Source organism: Gadus macrocephalus, chromosome 12 (assembly GCF_031168955.1).
Source record: "Gadus macrocephalus chromosome 12, ASM3116895v1".
Lineage (NCBI taxonomy): Eukaryota > Metazoa > Chordata > Actinopteri > Gadiformes > Gadidae > Gadus > Gadus macrocephalus.
The window spans coordinates 10123044-10136431 of NC_082393.1; the positions used below are offsets into that span (position 1 = coordinate 10123044).

General features: G+C 50.2%; 1 protein-coding gene across 11 annotated transcripts in view; it reads left to right on the forward strand.

Moving 5' to 3' along the window:
* Nucleotides 1-13388, forward strand: part of dnajc6 (DnaJ (Hsp40) homolog, subfamily C, member 6) — a 68621-nt gene that overhangs the window by 31454 nt on the left and 23779 nt on the right. The window lies entirely within an intron of this gene.

Below are 13388 nucleotides of genomic sequence, written 5' to 3' on the forward strand. Positions count from 1 at the left end.
TATATTATTTATGGTAGTCATTTACGTGTTATGGCCATTTCACACGCTAGGCAACATTCCGCTCGCGTTGTTGCGCTCCCCGTGTGATGTGACAGGCGGAGGAGCACTTCGCGAGGAAACGCCAGGCAGTTACCCCTTGTGACCATGGAGAAAGTTTCCTGTCGCTAGTGTATCTAAGTATCGCAAAAGCGCATGCGTTCGACGAGCACGAAGCAACAGTTTCACGGGAGTGAGCCCGCTTGTTGTGCCGCTTGACAGAACGCTGCGCATCCTCTCTGCCCTCTCGCCTCTCCATTGAGAATGCATTAGCAGGCGCGACAAATGCCTCCCGTGTGAAACGGCCATTACTCGGGAGAGAGTGCAGTGTTTAGGAGTTACATTGCGTGTGCTGGGGTTTCCTGTTGATGTGGCGATGCTAGATTGTCATGCTGTGGAGAGCCTGAAATAAATAAACTAAATAAGTTGACTAATAATTATTACAGTTGAACATGATAGCAGAATATGGCTTCTTCTAAAAAACGACATATGCCTCCGGGTTTCAACAAAGGGAAGTCCTACGAGAATTGGAAAAATTAAGTGGAAATGTGGAAACGTGTGACGGGATTGGACGAGATAAAACAACAGTTAGCAGTAGCTCTATCACTGAAAGGTAGAGCTGGAGATATCGCACATTGATTCAGGAACTCGACAAAGTTTTTATAAGAGAGGAAAGGGACCGGCCTTATGAGGTGTACTCTGAGTTTGATCGGATATCACGGAGAGACCACTTCCAGATGGGGGAATATGTTGTTGACAGAAATACAAGTAGCCAAGCTCGAGGACCACTAACATGCACATACCCACTTGATAAATTCGGAAGATGGACAAAGGAGTGGTATTTGTCAGAGCACATAGCCTTGGGTAATAGATTGTCCACACAAGAAAGAGTGTAAAGATGAAGTGAAAATCTGTTATATTCATGGTTGAAGCTCTAGGTTTGGCTTTAATTGACACAGCTTGCACAAGGACAGTCTGTTGTGAAAAGTGGCTGGATAACTTTGTGCAGGGACTGGATGAGAGCGAAATACAGAAAATGATAAACATGGAGAGCGGAAAGCCTCTCAAGTTTGGCGATTGAAAAGTTGTACAATTCACAAAAAAGGTCATGATTCCAGCCAAGGTAGGTATAACAAAATGCTGTATTGAAACAGAAGTAGTGACATGTAAAATCCCTTTGCTACTAGGTAAAGCTACGCTAAAGAGAGCAGGAGCTATTTCAGACTTTGAGAATGATACAGCAACCATTTTGAAACAGTTAGCTCTAGAGCATTGGTTCTCAAAGTGCGGCCCGCGGGCCAATGGCGGCCCGCGGAATCATTCCTGGCGGCCCGCAATGTCATACATAAATATGTAAGTTATAAAAAAAAAAATAATAATCTTTTTTATTTTATTATTAAATCAATATTAATTTAAATAAATATAAAGAGAAAATTCGACTCTCTCTAGCTTTCAATTAAATCCCTTTACATTTGTTAGTTTTAATCCGACTGCACATTATTTTGAAAGGGTGAACCTCAGTTTCGTGATTTAGACCTCACTTGACCTCACTCCTAGAGGTCCACGGTGCAATGTTTTTTTTTACCACTGGGATGCTGACGGCGTGTCCCGCCATTTCTTTTTTTCCTTTGGCGGCCCCCAGTCAGATTTTGGGTTCCTAAATTGGCCCTCAGTTGTCAAAACTTTGAGAACCCCTGCTCTAGAGGTTACATCCTCAGGAAATAACTGTATAAAGATAAGGACTCCCCAAGTGATACATGTTAGAAAATACTGCTAGCTATTACAGAAAATATGACTGAGAAACAAAAGCACAAAGCTTTACTGAAACTTCACAAGCAATTTGGCCATGCGTCAGACTGAAGAAACTGCTGATGAATGCTGGAAATGCTGATGATGAGAACACTATTATCCTGGAAGCGATAGTTAGCAAATGTGAGGTATGTCTCAAGCACAGCAAGCCTAAGCCTATGGCTGGTGTTGGTCTGCCCATGGCTTCTCGATACAACGAGACTGTAGCAGTGGATTTACATGAACCAGGACCAAATGTGTGATACCTTCACATTATTGATAATTTCACTCGCTTCAGCGCTGGTAGCATCGTCACCTCCAAGAAGCCAAGCGTGATAGTGAAACACTTCATTCAATCCTGGATTAGTGTCCACTGTCCACCGGAGCGTGATAATGGTGGGGAGTTTAATGGGGAGCTTAATAATGCAGTTTCCCACCAGCATAGGCCGCCCCAGGGAGCGTCGGAGGCGGTGTGACAGAAAACAGAAGCGCGGCTGTCGCGTTGGACTAGCAGCGAAGCTAAAGGCTAAACGGTTCAGATCGTCACTTCCATCCATCCTGCTCGCCAATGTACGCTCTCTAAAGAACGAGCTGGACTACCTGAAGCTGGATTTATCCACCAAACTGGAAAATAGAGACTGCTATGTTCTCATTTTCACCGAGACATGGCTAAACTCATGGGTCCTGGACTTCGCCAATAGCCTGGAGGGGCTTACTAAACTCAGAGCAGACAGAAGCTGCGCTCTCACCGGTGAATCCCGAGGAGGGGGCGTGTGTATGTCTACACGAAAAACAGCTTGTATACCAACGCTGCTATGATTAAGTCACTGCTCCACGGACATTGAGTTTATGATTATTATATGCAGACTATTCTACCTCCCCCGGGAATTCTCAACATTAATCATCACAGCAGTCTACATCCCTCCCAGTGCAAATACCAAGGAAGCCCTGTGTATTCTCTACAATTCCATCAGCAACCTGCACACCAAACATCCAGAGGGCGTTTTCATTGTGGCAGGGGACTTTAATCAGGCCAACATGGAGACCTTCCTCCCAAATTGTTACCAGTGTGTGGACTTTGACACCAGGGGGGAGAACACATTGGACCTGGTATACAGCAACATCAAAAATACATTCAGAGCAGCCCCCCGCCCCTACCTTGGCTCCTCAGACCACCTCTCTTGTTGATTCCAATGCACAAGCCCCTGATCATCAGAGGTAAGCCCACACTGAAACAAGTGAAAGTGTGGCCTGAAGGAGCTATGTCGGCACTCCAGGATTGCTTTGAGAGTACCGACTAGGGATGGGGCTCGTTAATATTTATTGATATCGATACCATTTTCGATACTCCGTAACGATCCGAGTCTTTATCGATATCACTATCAATACTTTCATATTATTTGGTGGAAATACAACGCGTTTTTAGTGATTAGAAAAATATTTAGGAAATGAATAATTGTATTTTAAATACAATAATAAATGTTGGAATCAGTAGTTTTAATTATATATTCTAAAATAATTTGAGCACCAAACAACTTTATTAGTAATACAGAAACACAAGTAATACAGTATTACTCATGTATCTCGCCAAAAACTTGATTTCCCGTTTCTCTATGTTACATTTGAACGCATCATGATAACCTAGTCGTTTTACTGAGCCAAACTGAATACACAACGCAGCACGTCGGAAACTCTATTTACTTTATAAGATAACTAGCTTGTATGCTGCGGATTACAATATTGATTTCACAATTGGATTACTATTTTTAACGGACTAGCGTCAAAGTCTGTGGATGCGTTTACCGCTCGTACTTTAAGTGGATGATGAAGACGGGTCCATCTGTGGTGTGGCAGGAGGAGGCAATATCATCCCACTGCACAAATGGATGTTCCCACTACACGAATGGGTGTTCTCGTGTGGTGGGGTTTCTCGTTTACGCAGACTGGAACGCCCCCTTCTTCTTCGTCGCCTTTCTTGCTGAACTGTATTAAAATGTCAAAGTATACTACTCCGACTCCTTAATCCGTAATCTGACTCCGTAACTACGGGCACCCCTTGAGCATTCATAGTTCTCCTTCGGAATGTCGGATACGCAATGCATTCGCCGCCCGATCGATCTTATATGTTGACTACAAACCAGGCCTGCATGATAAATTGTTATAAAATCGTGATCTCGATTCACCTCTGTGTGGATTTAAGTTTTAAATTACTTTGATATACCGGTATGTATATTTTTTAAGCCTTCATTTACAGATGTGTGGAGTTGGTTCAGTAGTTATAAAAGGCCAGCAATTAAAGACTGTGCTGCTATATGTACAAAGTAAATCATTCAGTTTTTGATACTGCACTTTAATCAGTTATAAAGGAGCATCTGAAATGCAACATGCTAGAGGTGCCAAAAAACTATGTTTGGTACTGCCATTTTCTTTTTTGTCATTGTTCATGGTTGCAATAAAAATTACATTTTGTGAGAAAAAAATCGTGGCGGAGAACCGTGATATAAATTCTAAGCTAAAAAATCGTGATTCCTGTTTTTCCCCAAACGTGCAGGCCTACTACAAACCATATAAATAGTGTTGTTAATAAACGTCCAAATCTTATTTGGTACAAAGTAAATAAGGAGGACCATCCACAGCGCTTATCATCTCCGTTGCGTCAACGGATAGTTCAAAAATATTGGATGCGCACGTAAGCTACGGAGAGGGTCTCCGACAGGCTCTCCGGCAACGGCGAGGGCTATCTGTGTCTACGTACAGCACTTTACGGAGGACTATAAACCGGCCTAACTTTCACCATCAACACCGGCCCCCTTCTTCTTCGCAATGTTGTAAACATCCGTAACATTCGCTACTTCGATTTTCTAAGACAGAAGTTTCAAAATAAGATCTAGTAGTAATTATGGGTAGCATAGAACTAACGTTAGCCAAGGGAGGCTCCATGATTGCTAAATCTAATGATAGAGGTAAAATGTCCATTAAGGAAGGAAAGCATAGTATGCCTTGCGACTATGCTTCGCATTATGCCTTGTGAAACCCAGTATGCCATTTGAAAGACCTCGTGATTGGTAGATGAAACGTTACCAGGAAAGCCTAATGGGCGTTCTTGTGTCATGACGGAAACGCCCGAGCCGGCAGCTGGACCCTTCTCAGAGGAGGAGGAGTCTTTCCAACTCTGAGACAGTCGAAGGTATTGCATTTGGGCTTTATTTGATGCACAACACTACTGTGCTTGGCCATTGACGTTGTGTTCCCCCCTTTACAAGAAATTATTTTTGCCCTTTTCGCCCGTTAAGCCATGGGCGTCAGTTTGGTTTGAAATGTGCTGGGGACAGAGACGCATTCGAAAGTGCATTTTCAGAAGTGCTGGGTACAATGAGGATGCACTATTTTTTCTCTCTTTAGTGCCGGTAATGAAAGGTTCTGAAAGACGGCATACCCATGTAGCTAATTACTAAGGAATAAAATGTATACAAAAAAAATAAAAACGTTTCTAAATAGCATCTGACAAATTACACACTATGATCTGCTCCATGTAACCAATGTTGACAACGTGACATGTTATGGCTAAGCTAACAACATAAACAAGAGGAGCTAGGAAAGGAAATGAACTGCGTGTTTAAATAGGCTGGGACAACGCGTCAACGTAATCGATGACGTTGACGCATAAATTACGTCAACGCCAAATATGCGCGTCGATTCGAAAAACCCAAAACAAAGATGGCGGCGCCGGAGCGTAGTATCAACGCGAGTGGCTCCTCAGACTTTCATAAGTGCAAGACGCAACGCACTCGTTCCTCTAAAGTATGGGAATTCTTTAATGTAAAAGGAAACGATTCCGTGATATGTCGTCTTTGCAAAATGGAGATGGCTTTCCATTCTAGCACCACGGCAATGCACCAGCACCTGAAGAGGCGCCACCCGGGAGCAGCTGCAGATGACTGAGCACCGTAGAATTCTAAGAATGCATTACTTTGCACTTTTACTTTGAAATTTAAAGGCAATAAACATGTATTGCAATGTTAAGGAATTCATTCTTTTTCATTCCGATATGTAAATCAACATGTATAAATTGCTATTAGTCAATTAATGGGGAGATAATCGATAATCGAATCGAATCAGACTGAAAAAATGAATCGTTAGTGTAACGGGTTCCAAGGAATGAGCGCAGTCAGAGTTGTCATCCCTCAGCGGGAGATTGTTTTATTGTCTTTAAATCACAATTTAAACTATAACAAAGGTTCTTTTCAGAGTAATCCCTTTGGTCCGTTCTGGATCACTCTGGTCCGTTCTCTCCTGGATTACCTTCCTCCTCACTACAACACAAAGCAGGCACATAAGTACAAACACTCCCTGATTGGCCTGAGTGCTGACACCTGCTCGCACTCGGGTCCAATCCCCCCAGCCAATCCGGTGCGCTCCCAACCTGCTCATACTCCCCCTGCAGGCCAGACGTCGCACGTCCCCCCACACACCCCCACCGCCCGACACAGGCCGGGGTCACATCCGGCCACCAACTCACTCCCCCCCCCCCGAGCGGGAGAGGAAGTCCGCCACGGCCATCTGCGCCCCAGGCCTGTGCACGACCCGAAAATTAAAGGGTTGCAACGCGAGGTACCACCGGGTGATCCTCGCGTTGACGTCCTTCATGCGGTGGAGCCACTGGAGGGGGGCGTGGTTGGAGTAGAGGGTGAACGCGCACCCCAGCAGGTAGTAGCGGAGGGTGCCGACCGCCCACCGGATGGCGAGACACTCCTTTTCCACCGTGCTGTACCGACCCTCCCGGTCTGATAATTTCCGGCTCAGGTACAGCACCGGGCGGTCGACCCCCTCCACCTGCTGGGTCATGACCGCGCCCAACCCCCTATCCGACGCGTCCGTCTGCAGGGAGAAAGGGAGATCAAAGTTAGGAGCACACAGGACCGACTTTCCACAGAGGGCTATTTTAATAGCCTCAAACGACACCTGGCATGGCTCCGACCACTGGACTGTATCTGTGGCTCTCTTACGGGTGAGGTCGGTCAAGGGGCTGGCCAGGTCGGAGAAGTTCGGCACGAACTGCCGATAGTAGCCCGCCAGCCCCAGGAACCGCCTCACCTCCTTTTTGGTCCTGGGCCGAGGGGAGGCGGCGACCGCCGCAGTCTTACCGACCTGCGGCCGGACCTTCCCCCGCCCCAGGTGGAACCCCAGATATTGAATCTCCCTCCGCCCGATCACGCACTTCTTCGGGTTGGCCGTGAGCCCCGCCCGTCTCAGCGACTGAAGGACGGCCGCCACCTGCCGCATATGCTGCTCCCACGTTCCGCTATAGATAACGACGTCATCAATGTAGGCAGCAGCATACGCGGTGTGGGGCCGTAACACCCGGTCCATCAGCCGCTGAAACGTGGCCGGGGCCCCGAACAACCCGAACGGAAGCACCTTAAACTGGTATAGACCGAGCGGAGTGGAGAAGGCTGTTTTTTCCCGGGCTGCTGGAGACAGCGGAATCTGCCAGTAGCCCTTTGTGCAGTCCAGAGTCGTGTAATAGGTGGCCATGCCAAGCCAGTCCACGAGCTTGTCGATCCGAGGCATTGGGTAGGCGTCGAACTTCGACACCGCATTCACCCTACGATAGTCTACACAGAACCGGACAGACCCGTCCGGCTTCCCCACCAGCACGACGGGACTGCACCAGTCACTGTGAGACTCCTCGACCACGGCCAACTCCAACATGGTTGCCAATTCGCGCCGCACCACATCTTGTTTGTGGACGGGCAGCCTGTAGGGGCGTGTCCGCACCGTTAAATCGGGCTGCGTCTCGATGTTGAGTGAGTAATTAGCGGGGTGCGACCGGGCAGGGGCGAAAACAAGTTGGCGAACCGGAGTTGCAGACCGGCAACGTCCCGTGCCTGACTCTCTGAGAGACCCTCGCCCTGACCGACCGGGGGGGTGGGGCCTAGGCTAGGGACGTCCGGCCCGAGCTCTTCCTTCTCCGGTAACGTCGACGCAAACGCGACAGGGACCGCATCGTTCCACCTCTTTAGGAGGTTGATGTGGTAGACCTGCTTGTTTTCGCCCCTGTCCGAACGCGCTACCTCGTAATCCACGTCCCCAACCCGCCGTGTGACCACAAAGGGCCCTTGCCACTTCGCGAGTAATTTGGTGCTAGAGGTGGGCAATAGTACAAGGACCTTATCCCCGGAGTGAGATCGCGTAATCTAGTCCCTCTGTCGTACAGGCGTCTCTGACTCTCCTGGGCTCGGTGCAAGTGCTCACGTGACAATACCCCTAGTGAGTGAAGCTTTGCACGCAAGTCCATGACGTACTAGATTTCGTTCTTGCTGTCACTGGACCCCTCCTCCCAGTTTTCTTTAATGAGGTCCAGGACGCCCCTGGGTTGCGCCCATAAAGCAACTTAAATGGAGAAAACCCTGTGGAAGCCTGGGGCACTTCCCGCACTGCAAACAACAGAGGGTCTAGCCATTGATGCCAATTCCGAGCATCCTCGTGTACGAATTTACGGATCATAGACTTTAACGTCCGGTTAAACCTCTCACACAAGCCGTCCGTGGCTGGGTGATAGACGCTTGTGCGGATGGCCTTGACCTTTAACAACCCGTAAAGTTCCCTAATCGTGCGTGACATGAAATTGGTGCCCTGGTCAGTGAGAATCTCTTTCGGGATTCCCACCCGTGATATGACATGAAACAACGCCTGCGCAACACTCTTCGCGGAGATGTTGCGCAATGGAATTGCTTCCGGGCATCGGGTTGCGTAGTTGATCAGGACCAACACAAATCGATACCCTTGCGCGGAACGTTCTAATGGCCCGATAATGACCATGCCAACGCGGTCGAAGGGGGCTTCCACCAGGGGAAGGGGCCGTAAGGGAGCCCTTGGGACGGCCGGGGGATTCACCAGCTGGCACTCGGGGCAGGATGCGCACCACCTGCGCACCTCCGCCCGAATCCCCGGCCAATAGAACCGGGCCATTATCCGGTTAAGGGTTTTATCGTACCCCAAATGGCCCGCCATTGGGTTAAAATGCGCCGCCTGGAAAACCATTTCCCGGCGGCTCCTGGGTACCAACATCTGGGTAACAACATCCTCACTCTGCGTGTCACGACTCACCCGATAAAGCCTATCCCTAACCACTATAAAGTGTGGGTAAGTCAGTGCTGCGTCTGGCCGGACCTTACTCCCATCAATAACCATCACCTGGTCGTAGGCTGAGCTCAGTGTGGCGTCACGAGACTGCTCGAGGGGGAAATCCTCCACCGGTGGGAACCTCGGTGCTGGGACCTTGGGTTCGGGATCCCCCGCCTCCCCCGATCCCTGAGCAGCGTCGTCCACACCCGCCTCGGCGCAGAACACAGCACATGACTCACATGTCCCTACCGGTCGTGCCCGCACCCCCGTAGTCCCCCTAACAGCCTGTGGAAACCCAGCCCAATCCAACCCAAGAATCAAGGGATGCGTGAGGCTCGAACTAACCGCCGCCTTAACACTATGCTTTTTCCCCCCCGAACGAATTTCGATAGGGACCAAAGGATACTCGTGCACATCCCTGTGTATACAGCGCACCGAAACGCTAGGTGCCTCCACCAATGCCTCGGACCGCACCAGGTGCTGGTGGATCATGGTCTGCATGCAGCCCGAGTCCAACAGCGCCTGGTGCGTACCCCGCTGTATCCTCACTGGGAAACGGTACGCCTCACCGGGACCGTGGGGAGGAGACGGGGCACTGGTGACGCGGACGACCTGACCCACCTCCATCATAGGGCACTCCCGCCGGAAGTGGCCAGGCCGCCCGCACCGCCAACACCCCTCCCCTGCCGCCTGAGCGCCTGTCTGTGGAGTGGGGGGGGGAGGCGACTCATGTGCCCGCTCTGGAACGCCCCCCCCATCTCGCCCTCGGCGTGGGGCAGCCGCACCGGTACGTGGGCTCGGTGTCGGTGGTCGCTGGCTCGCAGGTGGTGGCTGCAGGTGGCTCTCCGCCAGGACGACCGCGGCGGAGAGTCTCTCGGGTCGGTGGTATCGGACCCAGGCGGAGGTCCTAGCCGGCAGCCCCTCCACGAACCTCTCCAGGGCCACCTGCTCCACCACGTCCTCCGCCGTGTTCCGGTCTGGGACCAGCCACCTCCTTGCCTGGTCCCGGCGATGTTCCTCCAGGTAGAGGCCCAGCCGGTCTCGGATGGCCCTGGTGATGGCGTCGTAGTCTCGCTGGGCCCCAGCCGGCAGACTGTGGGCCGCAAGCTGCGCCTCTCCTGTTAGGAGCGGCAGGAGACGGTGCGCCCACTCCGGGCGGGGCCACCCTGAGACCTCGGCCACCCCCTGGAAGGTCTCGATGAAGGCTTCCGCGTCGTCTCCCTCCCCCATCTTCGGGACGTGTATGTGTGTGGCGGGTCCCGCCCCTCGGGGTCCTTCGCCGCGTCCGCCGGAGGCGAGGAGCTCCCGGAGCATGGCCCGATCGGCGGCCAAGGATTGGGCCAGGTCCGTGAGCACCTCGTTCTGCGCCTGGTGGAGCTGGCCTTGTCTCTCCGCCATCTGGGCTAGGTGCCCGAGCACGTTTCCCAATGGGGACTGGTCCATTCTTCCTGCACTCGAGCCCCACATTGGGCTCCACTGTAACGGGTTCCAAGGAATGAGCGCAGTCAGAGTTGTCATCCCTCAGCGGGAGATTGTTTTATTGTCTTTAAATCACAACTTAAACTATAACAAAGGTTATTTTCAGAGTAATCCCTTTGGTCCGTTCTGGATCACTCTGGTCCGTTCTCTCCTGGATTACCTTCCTCCTCACTACAAGACAAAGCAGGCACATAAGTACAAACACTCCCTGATTGGCCTGAGTGCTGACACCTGCTCGCACTCAGGTCCAATCCCCCCAGCCAATCCGGTGCGCTCCCAACCTGCCCATACTCCCCCTGCAGGCCAGACGTCGCACGTCCCCCCACAGTTAGATTAATCGATGCATCGAAAAAATAATCGCTAGATTAATCGTTTAAAAAATAATAGTTTATCCCAGCCCTAGTGTTTAAGTTCAGAAGGGCCAAACGTGTGGCTACAGACAGCACTACAAAAGTCGTCAAGATTGAAAAGGAAAAAAATATTTGTTGCACAGCTGAACGCTGTATCACATCATGAGCTGGCTGTTCTCAATTCCCAACACGCATTCAATCAAAACTAGCCTACATCAGGCATTCTGACCAAAACTCATGCACTCCCCCCCACAATTATTCCAGAATTCAAGCAAATCAAGAATGGCCAAAAGTCACTTTGTGTCAACAAGAGACTGACTCCACCGACTATCAATTGCAAGTTAAAACAGCCGACTGTAATTTCGATAATGACCGGCGACGTTCTATACATTATCCCGCTTAATACACGGCTATGTGCCAAAACGAAAAAAGGACTTCACATGGTGTGTCTTCAGAGCCGGCGCTGGCCGTTTCGGTGCCCTAGGCGACTCGACATGGGGAGAGGTTTGTTGCATTGTCCTGCGTACTATGGTGACGGTTTCGGGCGCCCTGGCGATTGCTCCCGCGCCCCCTCCCTTCTCCGTTTGTTTCGTATATTTTAATTGACTAATTAAGGGCGCCACCAGAGGGCGTCCCCAACGCATTTGCCGCCCTAGGCAGTCGCCTAGGTTGCCTATGCCGAGCGCCGGCCCTGTGTGTCTTTTTACAATTTATTTGTTACCAGCATTCGTAGTGTTGATCAGCAGAGAAATAGTCCGCCAAAGACCTTGACGTCGCTTAGCAACCGAAGACGCTGGGGTTGAAAAGTTACCGGTCTACTTGAGGAGTGATACCAAAGACGTCATTATAGGCAAAAAGTCCTTTGTTTTCCTTGACAGCGGTCAATTATACTTAGCAACGGTGAATTATCAAATATAATTCACCGCCGGAAGTTGTGAAGAGCGCATGCAAGTGAACGGAGCGTTCCACGGCATTGAGAAGACCTGTGTAATAATCCATAATAATTCAACTCCATTTTTTTATTTTTTGTGGTGGGTACAAAATGAATCTTGATGAAATCTGGCGGAGACGCGTCCCCAGCGTCTCCAGCATAATCGACGCCTATGCGTTCAGTCATCCTTGTGAGCAAAGTTAACTGCCAGACTTTGCTTAAAATTTCATTCAGAAACATTGTTGGACACGCTGCAGTAATTGGATTGATTGACTTGAGGGACACAACATTACGTTGGACCTAAAAAAATCAATAAAAAAATGAACGACGGGACTCGATAATGGAACCGGGTCCTTGATAGAACCGGGTTTCGATCCCCATCCCTTGTACTGAATGGGACATGCTTAAAGAGACAACTGACAGTGAACATATAGACGTAGAGGAGGATGCTTCAACTGTCCTGAAGTGCACAGAGGATGTCGCTGCTACCAAGACTAGGGCCAATTACATAACTAGGGCAAATGACAAACCATGGATGGGGAGGTACGAATAGCGCTGAGGGACCGTGATGTCGCCTTTTAGATCTGGCGACGTTGGGGCTCTCAGAGAAGCAAGAGCCAACCTGAACTGCACCGTCAAGGCAGCAAAGTGCACCCAAGGTTAGCAGATCTATGTTTTTTTCCAGGAACCGGGTAACACCAGATGTTTATGGCAGGGCATCCAGTCTATCACGGTAACAAGACTGCCCCCTCCCCCTGTCAGGACAACATCAGCTTCCTCAATGAACTGAACCAGTTCTTCGGACGGCTTGAGGAATTAAACACCACCCCCGCAAGGAAAGCTATCCCTCACCCCGAGGAGCAGGCACCCAGACTTGAAGCAGTGGATGTGCGGAGGACCCTAAGAGAAGTCAACGCACGGAAGGCAGCTGGCCCCGATAACATTCCAAGAGGGGAATGTTATCAGGGAATGTGCAGACCAGCTGGCCTGCATACTCACCAACATCTTCAACATCTCGTTGAATCAGGCTGTTGTCCCATCATGCTTCAAGGCTGCCAGCATCATATCAGTGCCATAGAAATCCAACATCAATAATCTGACTGACCTCTGTCCCGTAGCACTGACTTCCATCATAATGAAGTGCTTTGAGAGGGTGGTGAAGAACCATATCACCTCCAAACTCCCACCATCACTAGACCCATTCCAGTTAGCGTACCAGCCGAACCGCTCCACAGAGGATGCCATCTCCTCGTCCTTCCACCTGAGCCTGGAACACCTGGAGGATGAAAACACCCACGGGCGGATGCTGTTTCTGGACTTGAGCTCAGCGTTCAACATGATCATCCCTCAGCGTCTGGTGTGAAAACTGGGTCACTTGGTCCTCGGCACCCCCCTATGCAACTGGCTACTGGACCTGTACAAAACCCAGTCTGTACAGGTGAACAATAACAGCTCAAGCGTCATCTCCCTGAATACCGGTTCCCCCCAGGGCTGTGTTCTCATCCCCCTGCTGTTCACCCTGATGACCAACGACTGTCATCCCAAATTCGGCACCAACCACATTTTGAAGTTTGCGGACAACACAACTGTCGTGGGCCTCATCTAGGACTACAACAATCTAGCCTACAGGGACAAGGTGAAACACATGGTGGACTAGTGTAAAGTCAATAACCTGA